This window comes from Scyliorhinus torazame, chromosome 1, assembly GCF_047496885.1.
Source record: "Scyliorhinus torazame isolate Kashiwa2021f chromosome 1, sScyTor2.1, whole genome shotgun sequence".
Taxonomy (NCBI): Eukaryota; Metazoa; Chordata; class Chondrichthyes; order Carcharhiniformes; family Scyliorhinidae; genus Scyliorhinus; species Scyliorhinus torazame.
The window spans coordinates 294,469,434-294,488,002 of record NC_092707.1 but is presented as its reverse complement, the minus strand read 5'-3'; the positions used below and the strand labels follow the sequence as shown (position 1 = coordinate 294,488,002).

Below are 18,569 nucleotides of genomic sequence, written 5' to 3'. Positions count from 1 at the left end.
CTAGTCACAGCCTGTCAATCAGATAAAGACCCATTTATTCCAACGTTTTGCTTCCTGTCTGCTAACCAGCTTTCTATCCATCTCCGGACACTACCCGCAATTCCATGCACTTTAACTTAGCCTATTAATCTGCTATGTGAGACATTGCCGAAAGCCTTCTGAAAATCTAAATAAACCACATCCACTGGTTCTCCCTGGTCAACTCTACTAGTTACACCTTCTTCAAAGATCAATACAATATAAAGACAGACATTAAGAGTTTCTATCGATATTTAAATAAGAAAAGAGTTAACAAAGTGAGCATTGGCCCCATAGAAAACACGTTTGAGGAATTGATCATGGAAAGTAGGGTATGCAAATGAATTAAATAGGTATTTTGCATCTGTCTTCACTATAGAGGACACCAGTAACATCCCAGACATAATTGTAAATCAGGAAATGGAACTTGGAGATGGACTCAGGAAAATCACAATCGCCAGGGAAGTGGTATGGAGTAAATTGTTTGGTCTGCGGACTGGCACATCCCCTGTCCAGATGGACTTCACCCTAATGTCTTGAAAGAAGGGATTAATGCGATAGTTGATGTATTGGCTTTAATTTTCCAAAATGAAAAGTGAAAATGAAAATCGCTCATTGTCACAAGTAGGCTTCAAATGAAGTTACTGTGAAAAGCCCCTCGTCGCCACATTCTGGCGCCTGTTCGGGGAGGCTGGTACGGAATTGAACCGTGCTGCTGGCCTGCCTTGGTCTGCTTTAAAAGCCAGTTCTTTAGCCCTGTGCTAAACCAGCCCCTTCCGTAGGTTCGGTTCCATTAGGAAGGTAGAAAATTGGAATTCCTTCATTCAAAAAGGAAGCGAGACCGAGATGAGGAGAATTTATTTCTCTTCCTCAAAGGCAGTGGGAGCAGAGGCTTTGAATATTTCTAAGAAGAGCTAGGTAGATTCTTGATTAACAAAGAGTAAAAGGTTTTTGGGAATAGGCAGAAATGTGGGATTGAAGTTACAATCAAATCAGCCATGATCTTATCGAATGGTGGAGCAGGCTCGAGGGGCTGAAGAAGTAACCTACTCCTGCATGTTTGCATATCACCTTCAGATGAAGCAGGGTTGGAGAGTGGAGTATAACTGGACTCAGGCATGCAGATATAATTCAATACTTATTCTAAAATCGCTCATTATGTTCTTGTTTTTACTTAATATGTTGGACTTGTGCGTAGTTAACTAACAAGAGGAACTGGTTGGAACATAGAAATTTCAATGGATTACAGGCTGAGGACCTGGGAGAGTCAAAACTGGTGCTTCATTGTCACTGCTGGATAAAAGGAGCTATTGGGGAAGGTGGTGATGTATTGATATTGTTGCTAGATTAGTAATCCAGAGACCCAGGGTAATGTTCTGGAGATTTGGGCTTTAATCCCACCATGGCAGATGTGAAATTGAATTCAATAAAATCAGGAATTAAAAGTCTAATGATGACCATGAAACTATTGTCACTTGTAAAAATTCACCTGTCTACTAATGTCCTCTGGGAAGGAAATCTGTCTTCCTTACCTGGTCTGGTCTACATGTGACTCCAGATCCACAGCAATGCATTGACCCTTGTATGTTCTCAGGGATGGGCAATAAGTGCATGATGAACAAATTAAAAAATCGGACAAGTTATATGGGCAATTTCCATGAATGTGGCTGTAGAAATGTATAATTTGATGAAGCTTGACAAATACACAAGATACATTTAATAAATCATGAAATATTATCTGTGCCTACATCATTCTGGCATCTGAATAGGAGTCCTGCTAACCATGTGACAAGTAATGTATTATCTGAGTGTCAGGCTCCTCTGGTCTTGTCCCAACCTTGCTGCCAGCACCCATCCCATACCTGGTCAGACACATTGATAAGTGTATATTTCTTTCCTGCTTACCATGTGCCACAAATTATTTCAAAAAACAATTTCTGCCTGTGAATCGTGCTATTGAAAATAAACTAAGCATAATGGTTAAAATGAAATTTTGGATTCATTGCAATTTGAAAATGTAACATCAAAAGAACATTCTCATTAATTAGCAGAAGGGCTTGATACTTTAGTAGAAATAGGAAATACTCAGTAATTTGAAACATGGACGCTGAAGTTACCCTTTCTCCCTCTGACGTTCCAGTTTTTCAACAAAAGGAATACAGTTTGTGTCTGCGTACAAATGCAATAACCTGTTGAAATCTAATTATCTGATTAATTTCACATGACACACAGGTCCATTAATGTAATTACTATATCATGTCTGTCAAAATATCAACGTAAATATTCTGTCAGTGAGTGGGTTGAGTTTGACCACAATATTTAAACGTATTTGTAATCTGTTAACTTTTGAATCTTGTTTAGGTGTCTGGTAAATCATTTTGTGCTTTCTTCAGTATTTTTATAGGAAAATAAATCTAAATAAAATTGCTTCCTCAAAAGATATCTAGCTGAATTTAAAGATTTTAAGTATTTTATAGAACAGAACTTGCTCACAACAGAATGGGGTTGTTTGGCCTATTGTCTGTCCCAGCTCTTAGCAAGAGCAAATAGGGTCATTTTAATCCCAGTACCATTACCTGGCCCTTCCCAGTATCGCCGCACTTTTTTTTTATCTTCAGATGCTTATTGAATTCTCTTTTGAAAGCAACAATTGAATCTGCCTTCACTACACTCTCAGGTCCTCTAGATCCTAACCATGCTCTGTGTTTTCAAACAAAAGTTTTCTTACCTGCCACATTGATTTTATTTCCATTCAACTTCCATTCAACTTGCATTAGCTCAGTTGGCTAGACAGCTGATTTGTGATGCAGAACAAGGCCAGCAGCATGGTTTCAATTCCCGTACCAGCTTACCCAAACAGGCGCCGGAATGTGGCGACTAGGGGCTTTTCACAGTAACTTCATACTTGTGACAATAAAATATTATTATTATTATTATTGGTACTCTGGTTTTGCCAGTGCTTGAAAATTGTAGCTATGAGGAAACATGGAATAATCTGGGTTTGTTTGCCTTCAAGCAGAGAGGCTGAGGGGTGACTGAATTGGTGTATAAAATTATGAGGGGCTTAGATAGGGTAGACGAGAAAGGCTCGTTTCCCCTAGCTGAGGAGTTTATTAATAATAATCGCTTATTGTCACAAGTAGGCTTCAATGAAATTACTGTGAAAAGCCCCTTACGGTGATTGATAGGGGACAATAGGAAAAATCTTTTCACCTAGAGAGTGATGGGCATCTGAAATTCATTGCCTGAATTGGTGATTGAGGCTCAAACGCACAACTCATTTAAAAGGTACCTGGATCTGTGCCTGAAGTGCTGGACCAGGTGCTGAAAGGTGGAATAAAATTAGCGGTAAGTTTCTTTTTTTTTTGGCCATTGATACACGATGGGCTGAATGGCCTTTTTTTTTTTGCCACTGTGACTTTTCTATGATTTTACCTAATCAGCCACATAAGAAAATATTAGGTCAGTTCGCCAAAAGCTTCTGAAGTGACCGATCAAGCCAAATGGTTATGGTAAGTTGCTACAAAGTGTAAGATCAACAAAACTGAATAAACCACTTGACATTGAATGAAGAAATGATGAAGGCCCACCCAGCACTTGTCAAATCTGCTAAGTCAATTTGACGAACATTTGTGAACTTGTGTTATTGTTTCCTGATATATGTACAATTTATGCTTGACAATTTTGCTCTGTTGAGCTGAACAGAATTCCAAGGAATCCTGTTGAAGTACCACTTGTTTATCAATCGTCATTAAATGAGAAATTAAGGTCCTACGTTTGTTAAAATTAGTTATATTTAAGCAACATACAATACGTGCAGAAACAGAATAAATTGCAGGAAGGGGAACTTCCAACCTCTAGTCAGTGGTTTTAATGCAGGAAAGAAACACTGCAGAACGGTTTTCCCAATATTGTGCAAAGGATATCCGTTTTAACATTCTTTCAGGCTCAGCAGTTTATCAAGACCTACGGATATCTGCAAAATGGTTTCCCAAACATTCAGTGTTTTGAGCAGGAAATGTGCACAGTTGCATCCAGAAGTGTGGTTCTCAGCAGTGCTACCCCGCCACCCTCCCAAAATGGACCAGGTGGCGGCACTAATGGCAGGAGTGTATATTTGGAATCTTTTCAGTTTTGGTGCAGCCTGATGTTTCATTCACTAATTAGCAGAAACACCACTATGCTTATCTGAATGAATATATACGTGCTCTCCCATACTGCAAGAATTTGGGCCATTGCAACTATGATCTCTGTCCAAGGCCTGATCTCTCCTCCCAAAGCCTGTATTCTTTCTGTGATCTTGGCTTGATTGGCCCTTTCTTACTTACCTGAGGGCTGCTACAATGTGGGCAGTGATCCAGCCTACAATAATGGTTCACCATAGGTCATATGCAGCAAATTAGCTTGATGAAAATGGGGCCTGAGCTCTAGTGTTGGAGTGGCCACAGACTTCATCATCCAAACATAAAAGCTACAATCTGCAATCGTGGTGTGCCCAATTTTTAGGTGATATTCTTTGAGCCTTCAAAATGAACCAGCTTATTTTAAATAAAACTGGTTTTGAGAGGTTAGTTTAAAGTTATTCTGGGGCATTTCCCACTATGAAACCATCAATAATGTAAAAGATGTCATTGAAATAATTTAATGTTTGTTTTTCAGTACTAAGTATTGCTCATAGCCTTGATTCTGTAATATCTAGAAGCTAGTTGAGCTGCTGGAGTCTGCGGTTTTGCAGAACACTCGTGGTTTCACTTCACGTTTATTATTCATTGTATTCAATCAGATAATTATTTTAATATGTTATTGAAAGTTACATTTTAATGGTCAAAATCCTTGAAAATGTAACCTAATTTCTTGTGAATGTTGTTCGCCGTAGATGATGCCAGCCCTGTGGAATGCAGGACTTTACCATTTTCTTCAACACTCTCCATTAGGTTAGGATATGGCTCAGTTTAGAGTACAATTCCTATTGACACCACTGTGTTGGACAATGGTCAGAGAAATGGGCTGTTCTCTTTAGAGCAGGGCAGATGAGGAGAGATTTTTCAGGGGTATTTAAAATCATGATGGGAGTAAAATAACCTTTCCAGTCACTGAAGGATCATATTGAGGGCACAAATTTAAGTATTTTACGAAAGAACTGGAGGCATCCCGAGGGGAAACTTTATTACACATAATATGGTTAGCATTAGGAATGTACAGCTCCTGTGAAAGTGGGTACAGATTCAATATCGGCTTTCAAAAGGAATTTGGATAAATACTTGAAGAAAAATTGCTGGGATATAGGGAAAGAATGGTAGGGGGGGAGAGGGAAACAGAAAAGATTGGATTGCTTTTTGAAATAAATTATGCTGCCTACCTGACCAAACAACCTTCTGTGCAGTATTGTTTTCCAACTCCAGTGGGTAATAATGAGACTTATAGATAGCTAACACCACTCTGAGTGTACCTATGCCACATGGACTGCAGTGGTTCAGTAAGCCAACTCGCCACCATCATCTCTCTCTAGGGCAACTAGGGATGGGAAATATAAATGCTGAGTTAGCCAGCAACACCTACGTCCTGTGAAAGAAAATACAGCAGAAATTGTATTTTCAGGAAAAGTAGAGTTGGCTGATCTCTGAATCACCATCAGGTTGCCACTCTACTCCTTTTCTTTTACACAGTGCCTATGCTCTGCATTTCTGGCCCAGACTTCCAAACAAAGCCTCTTCAGAAAAGTGGAGCATGTACGGCATGGTGGCGCAGTGGTTAGCACTACTGCCTCATGGCGCAGAGGACCCAGGTTCGATCTCGGCCCCGGGTCACTCTCCGTATGGAGTTTCCACATTCTCCTCATGTCTGCATGGGTCTCCCCTTTACAACCCAAGGATGTGCAGGGTAAGTGAATTGGCCATGCTAAATTATCCTTAATTGGACAAAAAAAAAATTGGGCACTTTAAATTATAAACAAAAAGAAAAGTGGAGCATACCAGTTCTAGGAGTCCTGTATCAGGTAGGATTGTCAAGTCCCATGCACCTTTTATGGCACCAGTTGCTGTATTTTGCTAAGTCTTCATTCACCAATGTAATAGAAAGCGGTTGGACATTTAAATAGTGATTGAGTCTGTGTGAGATAAATGGGTACGGTAGTTGTGCCAGCTGGGTATGTTGGTGAGTTTGGGTCAGGAAAATCGGAGGATTGAGGGGATCGGAGGATTGTTTGGGGGGGGGGGGGGTGCTCCTAGGATCACGGGAGAGGGGGGTGATGGCAATTGTAGGGTCAGTGGGAAATTGGGATGGTCGGGTGGGAGGGGAAGGGGTGAGATGTGTGGTCAGTGGGGAGTTGGGATCAGTTGTACAGGAGTTAGATGTCGATTTTTTTTTTTTTCCAGTGTAAAATTTCCTGGGTAACTATTCAGATGGGCGGCACGGTTGCGGAGTGGCTAGCATTCACAGCGCCAGGGTCCCTGGTTCGATACCTGCTTGGGTCACTGTCTGTGCGGAGTCTGCACGTTCTCTCCGTGTGTGCGTGGGTTTCCTCCGGGTGCTCTAGTTTCCTCCCACAAGTCCCCAAAGATGTGCTGTTAGGTGAATTGGACATTCTGAATTCTCCCTCTGTGTACCCGAACAGGCAATGAAATGTGGTGACTAGGGGCTTTTCACAGTAACTTCATTGCAGTGTTAAGTAAGCCTACTTATGACAATAAAGATTATTATTAAAAAAGTGAGTCAGAACCCCCAAAGTCTCCGGCTCTAACTCAATGTTGGCGACTTCTTCGGAGGGTTCGGGATGCAGGGGAATTGCCCATTGGAAGATGAAATTTCCCAGGCAATTATTGTGGAGTCCTTGTGTTGGGACTTCTGAGGGGAGCCCATTGTATCCTCTTGTGTACTTCCGGGGTACAACCATTTCAGAGACTGGAAGATCTGGATCGTGGTAGTCTTATTTACTCGGTAAACAGCAAGTTTATTCAGTTATCTATTTTTAGATGTGTCTGTTGCCGAAACTGCAGAATCGTCTTATAAAAGCGACCAAACGCAATGAGCGGAGAAGTGTTACATATGTCATGTGAGAGTACCTTTAAGAAATGGGTGTTTACCACTGCAGTGATGTCAGAGAGTGGGTGGAGCTGGACTGTCTTGTCAGCTTTTTACTTTCGTTTTAGGCTGTTTGCTGCAGGGTGTGTTTTAGTTTCGTTTTCAGTGTTGGAGCTGAAGCCAGACAGAGCAGGTGCACTGTTGATCTCTCTGCCATGAAAAGACTATCTCTTGATCATTTGGTGAATTCAGAATTATAAATGTTCTCAGTAGTGAATGTAAACCTAATGTGCTTCTATTTAAAGGTGAATCTTTTGTCTTCTGGATGTTGTTTGGGAAGTGGGATTACTTAGTGTTGTATTCTTTGACGGTTGTATTTGAATTGATGGTTGCTAAGATGTTCACTGTATCTTTTAAAAAGGTTAACGTGAGTTCATAGAATAAACATTGTTTTGCTTTAAAAAATACTTTACCATTTCTGCTGTATCACACCTGTAGAGTGGGCCATGCTCACCATACCACAATCTATTAAAAGTTGCGGGTCAGGTGAATCCCATGATACACTTTGGGCTTCTCTAAACCCTGGCCCATAACACATATTACAAATTGATTATTCCTCCTGCAAAAGTAAGTGGGTAGAAGATAGTTCTTCCAAATAAAGTAAAATCCCAGTCATTTACAGCAGGCATTTTCAATGTGGGGGTTGCGAGCAGCTTTAAAAATGATGCCTCCGATCGGATAGAAAAATGCGGGAGCACTGCGCATGCGTGCCTGCTAATCAGTGCACATGCGCAGAACCCAGCGAGAAGAACTGCCTCCTCCTGACGTCAGCGCGCTGACACCGGAGAAGATTTAAATTCAATGTAATCTTCCTGCTTGAAGCGAGGCAGAGAGCAGGTCACGCACCCCGAACGCTGATGTCACGTGCTTTGGGCACGATTGCGATTCCTCCATTTTGTTAGCAGCAAACAAGTAAAATTTTAAAATGGATTGTTTTGTAATGAGGAAGAGACACAAACAGGCCAGGATCTCACAACTAAACCTACTGGAGAGAACGGCTCCAGAGAATCCACAGCAGGACAAAGCAGTGCTGGTGTGAGCTGTTCAGAAGGGTCCAAAACAGGACAAAGCAGTACTGGTGTGAGCTCCAGGACCTCTGGTGAGCAGTTCATTAAGAAGCAGCTGAAATCAGGCACAGAGCAGTATAAATATGATTTTTTAAGGTATGGATTTATTAATTGTGCCAATGCAAATCAGGATGAAAGGCCTATGTGTGTTATATGCAGGAAAGTGCTGGCAAATGAAAGTTTAAAACCCTCAAAACTTCAAAGGCATTTGAAGACTAAGCATGGTGAGTTTGAGGACAAACCTCTTGATTTTTTTCAAAGGATGCAACAAGAGCTTAAATCGTCGGCTGAAGTCCTCTGAAATATTACATTGAACGACAAAGTACAATTAGCCTCTTGCATGTTTGCTTACCGTGTAGCTAAAGAGAAAATGCCCCACACTGTAGCAGAGAGATTAATTCCCCCTGTAGCATTAGATGTAGTTTGTACAGTCTAAGATGAGAGGTTTGTTGGAAAAGTGAAATGCATCCCACTACAGTGGCTCGCCGAATTTGTGATATTGCTGAGAATTTAGAAGCCCAGCTTATTTCTCGTTTAAAATCAGCACAGGAGTTCTCAGTACAACTAAGTACAAATTTTTCAGATTGTGCAATCTTGCTAGTTTACGTTGGACATGTTTTAGCACAATGAATATGTTGAGGATTTGCTGTGCTACCTGACTTTACAAACCCACACGACTGGAGCAGAGATTTTTGAAGCATTGAATAGTTTTGTGGTTGGAAAGTACGAGCTTGACTGAGTTTGTTGCAGAGGAATCACAAGTGATGGAGCAGTCAACATGACTGTGAAAAACAGCGGAGCTATAGTAAGGATTAAGGAGGCAGCTGCTCAGGACCTTTTTGAAATCATTGTTTTATTCACCGTTAGGCACTGGCGTCGAAAAAAAATCCATCCGATCTTGAAGTGGTGTTGAAAGGAATTGTGAAAGTTGTGAATTTTATTAAACTCAGCCCACAAACATTTTGACACTGCGTTCCGATATGGGGGTTGAGCACACAGATTTATTGTTCCACACAGAAGTACGTTGGCTGTCAAGGAATTGGGTGCTACTCAGATTACGAACTGAGGTACGAAATCCACGCTTTCCTCCTTGAGAAATTGTCCTCTCGCTGATTCATTTGCTGATGAAACTTGGATGCTAACTATGTCTTATCTTGCAGACATCTTTTCAATTCTAAATGAACTGAACCTCAAATTGCAAGTGTAAGGGATGGATGATGATTGCTTTCGGCATTGTGAAGAAATCGAAGCTTTCCAAAATACATTGAAAGTTTGGCAATTATGAGTGCAGAGCCAAAACTACTACATGTTTCCCACACTACTTCGACACATCAAAGAAAACAGCATTAGTAAGGAAACTGTAAATGGACTGGCAAGCCTTATTCAGTTGTATCTGGCTGTGCTGATCAACAATTTTGGTCGCTACTTTCCAGAGGAGAAGTTTAAGATTTTGAGAGAGTAGAGGTGGGTGAAAAATCCCTTTGAGTTTGAGACCCCAGAATCAGTTGTTAACTTGCAGCTGACTCCAAATGAAGAAACTGAATTGCGCCTCAGCTGTGACAGCATATTAGAAACGGGGCATAAGTCAATGAGGCTGTCAGCATTCTGGAGTAGCGTCTCTGAGGAGTATCCGGAGCTGAGTAAAACAAGCATTTTGTTGCTTTTGCCCTTCACAATGACCTACATGTGCGAGGTTCGATTTTCCGTCCTCACAAAGATGAAGACGGCACAAAGGAACCGGCTCAATCCTACACCCGATATGTGCATAGCCCCCTCCTCCTGTGATTGGAGTGAGATCGTGAGGACCAAGCAGGCTGACCTCTCGCATTAAAGGTATGAGAAAATGGTGGCCGCGAATGTCATCCGGCGTGGGTTGCGAAGGTAGGCCGGCATGGGTCCCGAAGGTTGGGCAGTTGGTAAAAATGGGTCCTCCGAAGAAATGTTTGAAAAACACTGATTTAATAATAATAATATAATAATTGTTGATTGTCACAAAAGTAGGCTTCAGTGAAGTTACTGTGAAAAGCCCCTAGTCGCCACATTCCGGCGCCTGTTTGGGGAGGTCGGTACCCGAATTGAACCCGTGCTGCTGCCTTGTTCCGCATTACAAACCAGCTGTTTAGCCTATTGTGCTAACCATAATCTACACGATAGTCTGCAGGTGTGATTGGTGGAGGAATTACTCAACTACAAGATGTCCCCATTTTAATTGCCCCCTTTAATGACTTCAATGTCATGCAGTTAATAGGGCAGTTGTTTGTGTTTTGCGTTGAGAGTTTTAATGTTGTGCCATGCCAGGTCTAATGTGGATTACATGACCCAATCACCATTTTGAAGCGTCCTCTCTTGCTTGCCAATCTTCCCACTCGCTGCCTATCCAGCTTGTGGCTCACTTTCGCAACTCTGCAACACATGTTCTTGCTCCAAAACTTATTCCTGCTCCACGCCACTCATTTCCCAAGCCTTTATTTTGAGCATGGGCTCAAGATAGGAAAACGGTGAGCGGGAGGATTGATGCGACGGAGGGTCAATAAGCAGGCTGTGTGGCAAGCGGTAGATTTGGCGAGGCTGGACGGCAGCAACTGGGGAAGTGGTGAGCGCGAGGTAACTAGAAAGAATTAGCATGTTTCTTTTACATTTCTAAATTAAAAAATAAGCTTTTTCAGTTACAAATGTAGGAATTCATCTGTGTACAGTATTTAATTATTTCAGTTCCACAGAATGCAACTACAGCTTTTATTGTAATGGAGAAATCTGATTTGCCTGATGTTGTTTCACGTAAAGTTGCACGTTTCAAGGCCACAGCTGTAACTTGAAATAAGGGCTTACCGTAGCTCCGTTGTGATTGGCAGTAAGTAAGTACAGTCGCCGTTGCCCCAGGTGACCAAAGGCTGCTTTCTCCTTTTGAAGGGGAGAGCTGACTGGTGATGATTTTAAAAGTAATTGTTATTAGTGTCACCAAATTACTGTGAAAATCCCTTAGTCGCCACATTCCGGTGCCTGTTTGGGTACACTGGGGGGGAGAATTAAGAATGTCCAATTCATCTAACAGCGCATCTTTCGGGACGTGTGGGAGGAAACTGGAGCACCCAGAGGAAACCCACGCAGACACGGAGAGAACGTGCAGACTCCGCACAGACAGTGACCCAAGCCGGGAATCGAACCTGGGCCCCTGGCGATGTGAAGCAACAGTGCTAACCACTGTGCTACTGTGCTGCCCTTAACCACACCTTCGACGAGGGGCAAGGTTGAGAAGGCAGGGCTTTCATGAATAACCTCAGTAGGTATGGGAATTGAGCTTGTGCTGTTGGCCTCGCCCTGCATCACAAACCAGCTGTCCAGCCAACTGAGCTGGTTGGGAATAGTGGTGTTACTGTCTGCAGCCAACCACTTCCACTTTGCAATAAGAATGCACTTAACCCTGTTTCAAATGATATCCCTTTTATGTGGCAGTGGGTTTTTTAAAAGCCTCGGTTATTTGCACCATGTTTGTTGAACCAGATTTCTGATTGGTCCTCTTGGAAGACGAGCCAAATCCAAAGCTTAATATAAAAACAGAAAATGTTGGAAATACTCCGATCTGGTAGTTCAGTGGCGAGAGATACAAAGATCATGTTTTATCTGACAACTGAGCAGTTTAAAAAGAAATATACTTGATCCTGTCTGCTGCAGAATAAGGTTCCTGCAATAGTAATTTGATTCCTTTATTGTCACAGGCAGGTTCCTGAACACAGACGTGTTGCTGCTATCAGAGAACAGTGAGGGCTAACAATCATGGATCAGGAGCACACGTATAGCTCTGACTGGAGTCCAGAGAACCCACAGCATTTGTGGTACCATTTCCGAGAATGCACAGTCCTCACTCCAATGTTCAGAAAATGCACAATACCAATACTTCTGAGTTTAGACAGCATACAGCACTGTGCGTATCAAGATCAGAGAACATGCAGCATGCACACTAATTTCAAAGGACGCACAGCGCAAACACAATTGACTCCAGAGAACAATCGGTGTTCAAGCTTTCATGTTCTGGGATTATGTGACGCTGATGCTCCTGAGTTCAGAAATGTGCAGCGCCTAGACTTCATTTGTATACAGGAGCTTTAGAAGACTAACATTTGAGCAGTGTTCTAATACAGGATCAAGAATGTAGCAGCAGGAGTTAGACCATTTAGCCCCTCGACTCTGTTTCATCATTCGATGAAATTATTGCTGCTCTACTCCCTTAGCATTATATATCTAATCTTGCCATAACCTGCCAATGATAGCAATATAATTTGTTAAAATATTTATTCTGAGTTATCTAATTACTTTTAATGAGCTGTAATGTTTCAAAGCCAGCTAAAGTCTGTCCTAAGTTTAACGCTAATATTAAATAAAGTAATGCTATAGAAAAAGCTGGGAATTGTTGTTCCTTGGCAATCATTTTACTGCAAATTCAATGCGAAGAAAGATATTGCTGTTATGAAAGTATGGTGTTTCTGTCGCGTAATTTATCACCTCTGGATTTAACATGCCTTTGAAAATTAAAGTGCAAATAAATTGCAGAATTATTGCTGCTTCTGCTTTGTGTCTGTTGTAACCAAACGGGCTAACTATGAAACTAGACATTTAAAGTTATGATTGAATAATAAGATGTAGTGTGCCCCCTTGCCCAGTGCGCACTCTAAACTGCACACATGTGTTGCCATGCAGCAATCAGATATGTGCATGCAGGGAACAAACTGGCTGTGCCCAAACATTCCCTTTAGGATGTGTGACCATGTGTCAGTCAGCGCAGGGCTTCAAGCAAACCATGCACAGTAAATAGAGGTTAGAAGGGACATTATTCCTGTCTCCCTTTTGGCTTTGTGCTTCCAACTGCACGATGGATTCTCGCTGTCATTAGAGAAAACAAGATTTTCTAAAAATGTTTGGTAGCTTTCGCTGCAAGAAAATCTGCATTGTTCAGGATCTCAACTTCGTTACCTCCTGGCTTGAATCTGGTGGCACATGGTTTGTTCAGGCAAATCCAATGAAATCTAGACTTTTAATGCAATTAGTTTATGCAGATGTCTTGCACAATTGTGCCAAGAAACCACAACTAACATAACAAAATGCTTCTTAGCCACAGAAAAAACATCTTGGTCCAATAACTACCTATTTCTGATTAACTTCACCTCACCTATGTCCTTTAACTTTATTTTAAAACATCATTGTCTTTTATTGCGGGGGGAAGGAAAACAACATTGGTTTGTTATTTCTAACTTATTAATGTTTTGCTTGCCTCCCTTGGTATTTAAAAGCTCTGTCATATTTGATATTTTAATTATTGTCTGAAGAGCAATGATACATGCCAGGAGTTGGTCAGTTGTTGTTGGTCAAGTCTTGACTGATGATATGGAACAAAAACAGAAAATGCTGGAATAACTCAGCAGATCTGGCAGCATCTGTAGAGAGCGAAAATAATTAATATGGAGTTTAGTTTTTACTTGTCAACCATGTCACCTTCCTGAGTAAGACGTCTGTTTTAGTGACTACTTTTTCCTTATAAGTTGTATAGCACAGTTGCAAAACCTGTGCAAATGCCACTGCAACAAGATACAGGATTTTGAAGTCAGTAGTGTTGTGGTTGAGCTCGCATGCTAACATTGAAAAAACATCCCCACTAGTTTACCGCGATCTTGGTATCAAGAACGTTAGTTGCCTTGACGAAGATTCGCTCCTGACTACGGGCTGCATTGAAACTTGGATTAGTGTGGGTGTAAACTGCATGCAGTTGTGGGTATGGTTTACAGTCACTGCATATTAAAAATGAACTGGAAGGAAATGGCTGCAGCAGAAAAAATACGTGGGAAAATTATATTTTCAGTAGACCATTTTACAAAATCAAAAATGAAAACATTTCTGTACCTCATTATTTGTGAATGAGAGGAGGTCCTTTGCTTAGAAAAAACAGATGTAAAATTTTAATGCATAATTAATTTGAAATTGGTTGCCATATGAGGCCAAATTTTAAAACACCATTGTCTTTTATTGCAGGGTTTAAAAAAATATTTTTCAAATTCACGCTGATTCCAGACTTGCTTTTTGAAGTAGTGAATCCTCCGATGTCGTTATTAAGGAAATAAATAATTGCTGAGCAAAAGTAAAGCAACGTCATACCAGTTATTGATGAGTTAAAAAAGAGTAATTAATAAAAATGACCACGTACGTGAGCAGGTCAATGTGTGTGCATCTGCCTCAGTCCTAGCCTCGGGGTGCTCACTCGCCTCACCCACTGTGAGTGGGATGTGCTGGTGTGGGATGGTGAGAAGCCTGAGACCAGGAGTACGGCTTACGTTCGCTGCCCCTCTCGATGCCTACCACAACTTTGGCCCTCTCTGCATCTACCATATGCTTCCCAAGGCCAAGCCTCACACGCTCGACCACCTCCCTGGAGTAAATAAGAGTTCCCCTGAGATCCAGCCAATTGTTGTCCAACCATCCCCTGCAGAAAATTAAAGTAGATGCCGCCCGAGACCTCCCAAGGCCCGGCCCGCCAGCTAATTTCTACCATCTCCTCCTCCAGCTCCAGCCTGTTGCAGTTGTTCCCTGTTGTATTTACCTGTCGCTCTGAGCTCCAAGAATTTAAATTTACCTGGAAACTGACTACGTGTTGCTTGTCCTGGGTACTATTCAACAGCCAGTGCCTGGACAAACCATTCCATCATTGGATCAGCAGGCTCGCAGCAGTTTTCAAAATTCTGGCAATGACATCTGCAATGAATCTGTCCAATGAGCTGGTGGGCTGGATCAAAATGCATTGAGGGGCTTCATCCTACCTGTGGGCCGAAGGTTGGGCAAGCCTGTTTTAGACTATTGAAGGCATTTTACATCAGAAAAAATGTAAAATCAAGGGCTGCATTCTCCGTCGGTAGGATCCTCCGTTTCACCGGCAGCGCACTCATGCCCGTGAATTTCCCGACGGCGTGGGGGTGCCCACAATGGGAAACCCCGTTGGCCGGCTGTCGGGACAGAGAATCCTGCTGCTGGCGGGGGCGCGCTGCACCTGAAAATGGATGCGGTGGGACAGAGAATCCCTCCCCAAATTTTTTACCCCCACTGTATTAAGGATTGTCGTTAACAAATACGTTTTTGAACTTAAATCTTCAATTGATTCATGAGTGATCCATAAATAAAAAAGTCATTAGATGAGCAGCACATATAATATTAAATATCGGAGCGTATATGAACATTACATAAAAATAGGAAGAATACTGCCTCTCATGCCTGCTGCCCAGTTCAATGCGAAAATAGCTGACCATCTGCTTGAACTCCACTTTGCCACCAATGCCCCATAACCCTTAATTCATGACAGACCAAACATCTGGCAAAATAATGTTCAATATATGCCATAATGAAGTACACGACCTTCTGAATGAAGAAATTTCTCCTCATCTCTAATTTATTGACTCCTTATCCTGAGACTTTGCCTGTTTTCTAGATTCTCCAAGCACGCGTAGCAACCTTTGTGATTAGCCTGTTAAGTCCCTTCAGAACTTGTATGTTTTGTTGAAATCAGCTCTCCTTCCAGGGGCTGGTTTAGCACAGTGGGCTAAATCGCTGGCTTGTAATACAGAACAATGCCAGCAGCGCGGGTTCAATTCCCGTACCAGCCCCCCCGAACAAGCGCCGGAATGTGGCGACTAGGGGTTTTTCACAGGAACTTCATTGAAGCCTACTTGTGACAATAGTAATAATAATAATTATTATTATAAATTCCAGAGAGCCTAGGCCCAATCTACTTAGCCTCTCATCATAAGACATCTCTAATCCCAGGGACCAATCTTGTGATTCTTCCTTCAATACTAGTATATCCCTCGTTAAATATGGAGACCAAAACTGACTCACAAAACCCTGTGCAATTGTAGCAATGCTTCTTTATTGCTGTAATCCATTCCCATTGCAATAAAGGCCAACATACCATTTGCCTTCCTAATTGCATGCTGAACTTGCATGCTAACTTTGATTTCCTTGTACAAGCACACCCAAGTATCTCAAAATCCTGTTTTTCTGTTCTTATCACAAAAGTGACTTGCCCACATTATATTCCATCTGCTGCCATTTATCCTGTCTATATCTCTCTGTAGGCTATTTTTTTGCCTTTCTCAGTTTATCTTCCCAATTTAGCTTTGTATTGTCAGAAAACTTTGATATATTACTCTTGGTCCCTTTCAGTCATTAATCTAGATTGTAAATAGTTGTGGCCGCAACACTGATCCTTGTGGCACACAAAGAACAATACAGCACAGGCCCTTCGGCCCTCCAGGCCTGTCATGATACCAACCTTTCCTAAAACCCTCAGCACTCCTTGTGCCTATCCTTCTATATCCATCCTATCCATGTGTTTGTCAAGTGCCTTTTGAACGCCGTTAATGAATCTGCTTCCACAACCTCCCCTGGAAATGTGTTCCAGGCACTCCCCACCCTCTGCGTAAAAACCTGCCTCGCACATCTCCTCTAAACTTTGCCCCACAGACCTTAAACAATGCCCCCTGGTGACTGACCCCTCCACCCAGGGAAAGAGTGCCTGCCCATCCACTCTATCCATGCCCCTCATAATCTTGTAGATCTCTATCAGGTCACACCTCAACCTCCATATTTCTGCTGAAAATGGTCCAAGTCTTTTCAGCCTCTCCACGTAGTTAACACCCTCCAGACGACTCACCATCCTTGTAAACCTCCTCCACACCCTCTCCAAAGCCTCCACATTCTTCTCGTAGTGTGGCGAACAGAATTGTGTGCACTATTCCAAGTGCGGCCGTACCAAGATTCTATACAACTGCAGCATGACTTGCCAGTTTTTATACTCGATGCTCCGTGCAATGAAGGCAAGCATTCTGTATGCTTTTTTTGACTACCGTGTCCACTTGTGTTGCCACCTTCAAAGATCTGCGCACCTGCATACCCAGATCACTCTGACTTTCTATATTCCTAAGAGTTTTGCCATTTACGGTATATTTCCCCTCTATGTTAGACCTACCAAAATGCATTACCTCACATTTGTCTGGATTAAACTCCATTTGCCATTTCTCTGCCCAAGTCTCCAACCTATCTGTGTCCTGTTGTATCTTCTGACAATCCTCAACACTATCTGCCACTCTACCACCTTGTTGTCATCTGCGAACTTACTAATCAGACCAGCTACATTTTCCTCCAAATCGTTTATGTACACTACAAACAACAGAAGCCCAAGCGCGGATCCCTGTGGAACACCACTAGTCACAAACTTCCATTCAGAAAAACACCCTTCCACTGCTACCCTTTGCCTTCTGTGACCGAGCCAGTTCTGTATCCATCTTATCACCTCACCTCTGATCCCGTGTGACTTCACCTTTTGTACCAGTCTGCCATGAGGCACCTTGTCAAAGGCTTTACTGAAGTCCACGTAAACAACACCCATCGCCCTCCCCATATCAATCATCTTTGTCACCTCCTCAAAAAACTCACTCAAGTTGGTGAGGCACGACCTCCCCTTCACAAAACCATGCTGCCGATCGCTTATGAGTCCATTTGTTTCCAAATGGGTATAAATCCTGTCCCCGTGAATTCTCTCCAATAATTTACCTGCTACCGATGGGAGGCTCATCGGCCTATAGTTTCCAGAATTATCCCTGCTACCGTTAGCTATTCTCCAGTCCTCTGGTATGTCACCTGTGGCCAATGAGGATACAAAGATGTCAGTCAAGGCCCCAGCAATTGCCTCCCTTGCTTCATTCAGTGTTCTAGCGTAAATCCCATTGCCCAGGAGACGGAGCTGCATTAATATCTTTTGAATGACCCAATACCTCATCCTTTTTGATGTTAACGTGATCTCAGACTGTCCACACACCCTGCCCACTCCTCTGACAGTTTGGCAACTTGAAAATGCCCCTTTTATCCTTGCCCTCTGCTTCCTGTCTATTAGCCAATCCTGTATCCATGCTATGAGCCCTTATTTTTTGTATTAAACTTTCATGTGTTACCTTCTTAAATGCCTTTTGAAAATCCAAGTATCAAAGGTGCTTCCGGTTACACAGACCATTAGCAGATGTTCTGAGTAATTAGTTTGTTGTGGATTTCTGTAAAATAATAATAATCTTTTTATTGTCTCTGGTACAAACTCAAGAGTACAGAACCAAAATGGTTTTAGACTCTAGGATTCAAACTGGAAGTGATAAAGAGCATGGAATTAGAGCAGCTGACAGGCATTCTGGTCTTCCTCTAACCGAGAAAATAATAGGGGAAGGAAGAACCAATGAAAAGAGCAAGAATAGTTAATGCTACGTGGTTTTTTGATCTGCAAGGAAACAGTTTCCCCTTATTTATGCTTTCAGAACCCTTCATGGTTTTGAAACCTATATTAAATCTTCCCTTTATCTTCTCTGAGAAGAACTCCAACTT

At 42.1% G+C, this 18,569-nt stretch overlaps 1 protein-coding gene across 9 annotated transcripts in view; it reads left to right on the top strand.

Moving 5' to 3' along the window:
- zdhhc14 (zDHHC palmitoyltransferase 14) overlaps window positions 1–18,569 on the top strand; it is a 488,467-nt gene that overhangs the window by 15,447 nt on the left and 454,451 nt on the right. Inside the window, exons 2-3 of one of the 9 annotated variants that reach the window (XM_072507589.1) lie at window positions 9,033–9,232; window positions 9,326–9,998. The exons of the other annotated variants lie outside the window; for them this stretch is intronic. The gene's annotated coding sequence lies outside the window, so the exon portion shown is untranslated. The remainder of the gene's footprint in view (window positions 1–9,032; window positions 9,233–9,325; window positions 9,999–18,569) is intronic. 9 annotated transcript variants of the gene reach the window in all.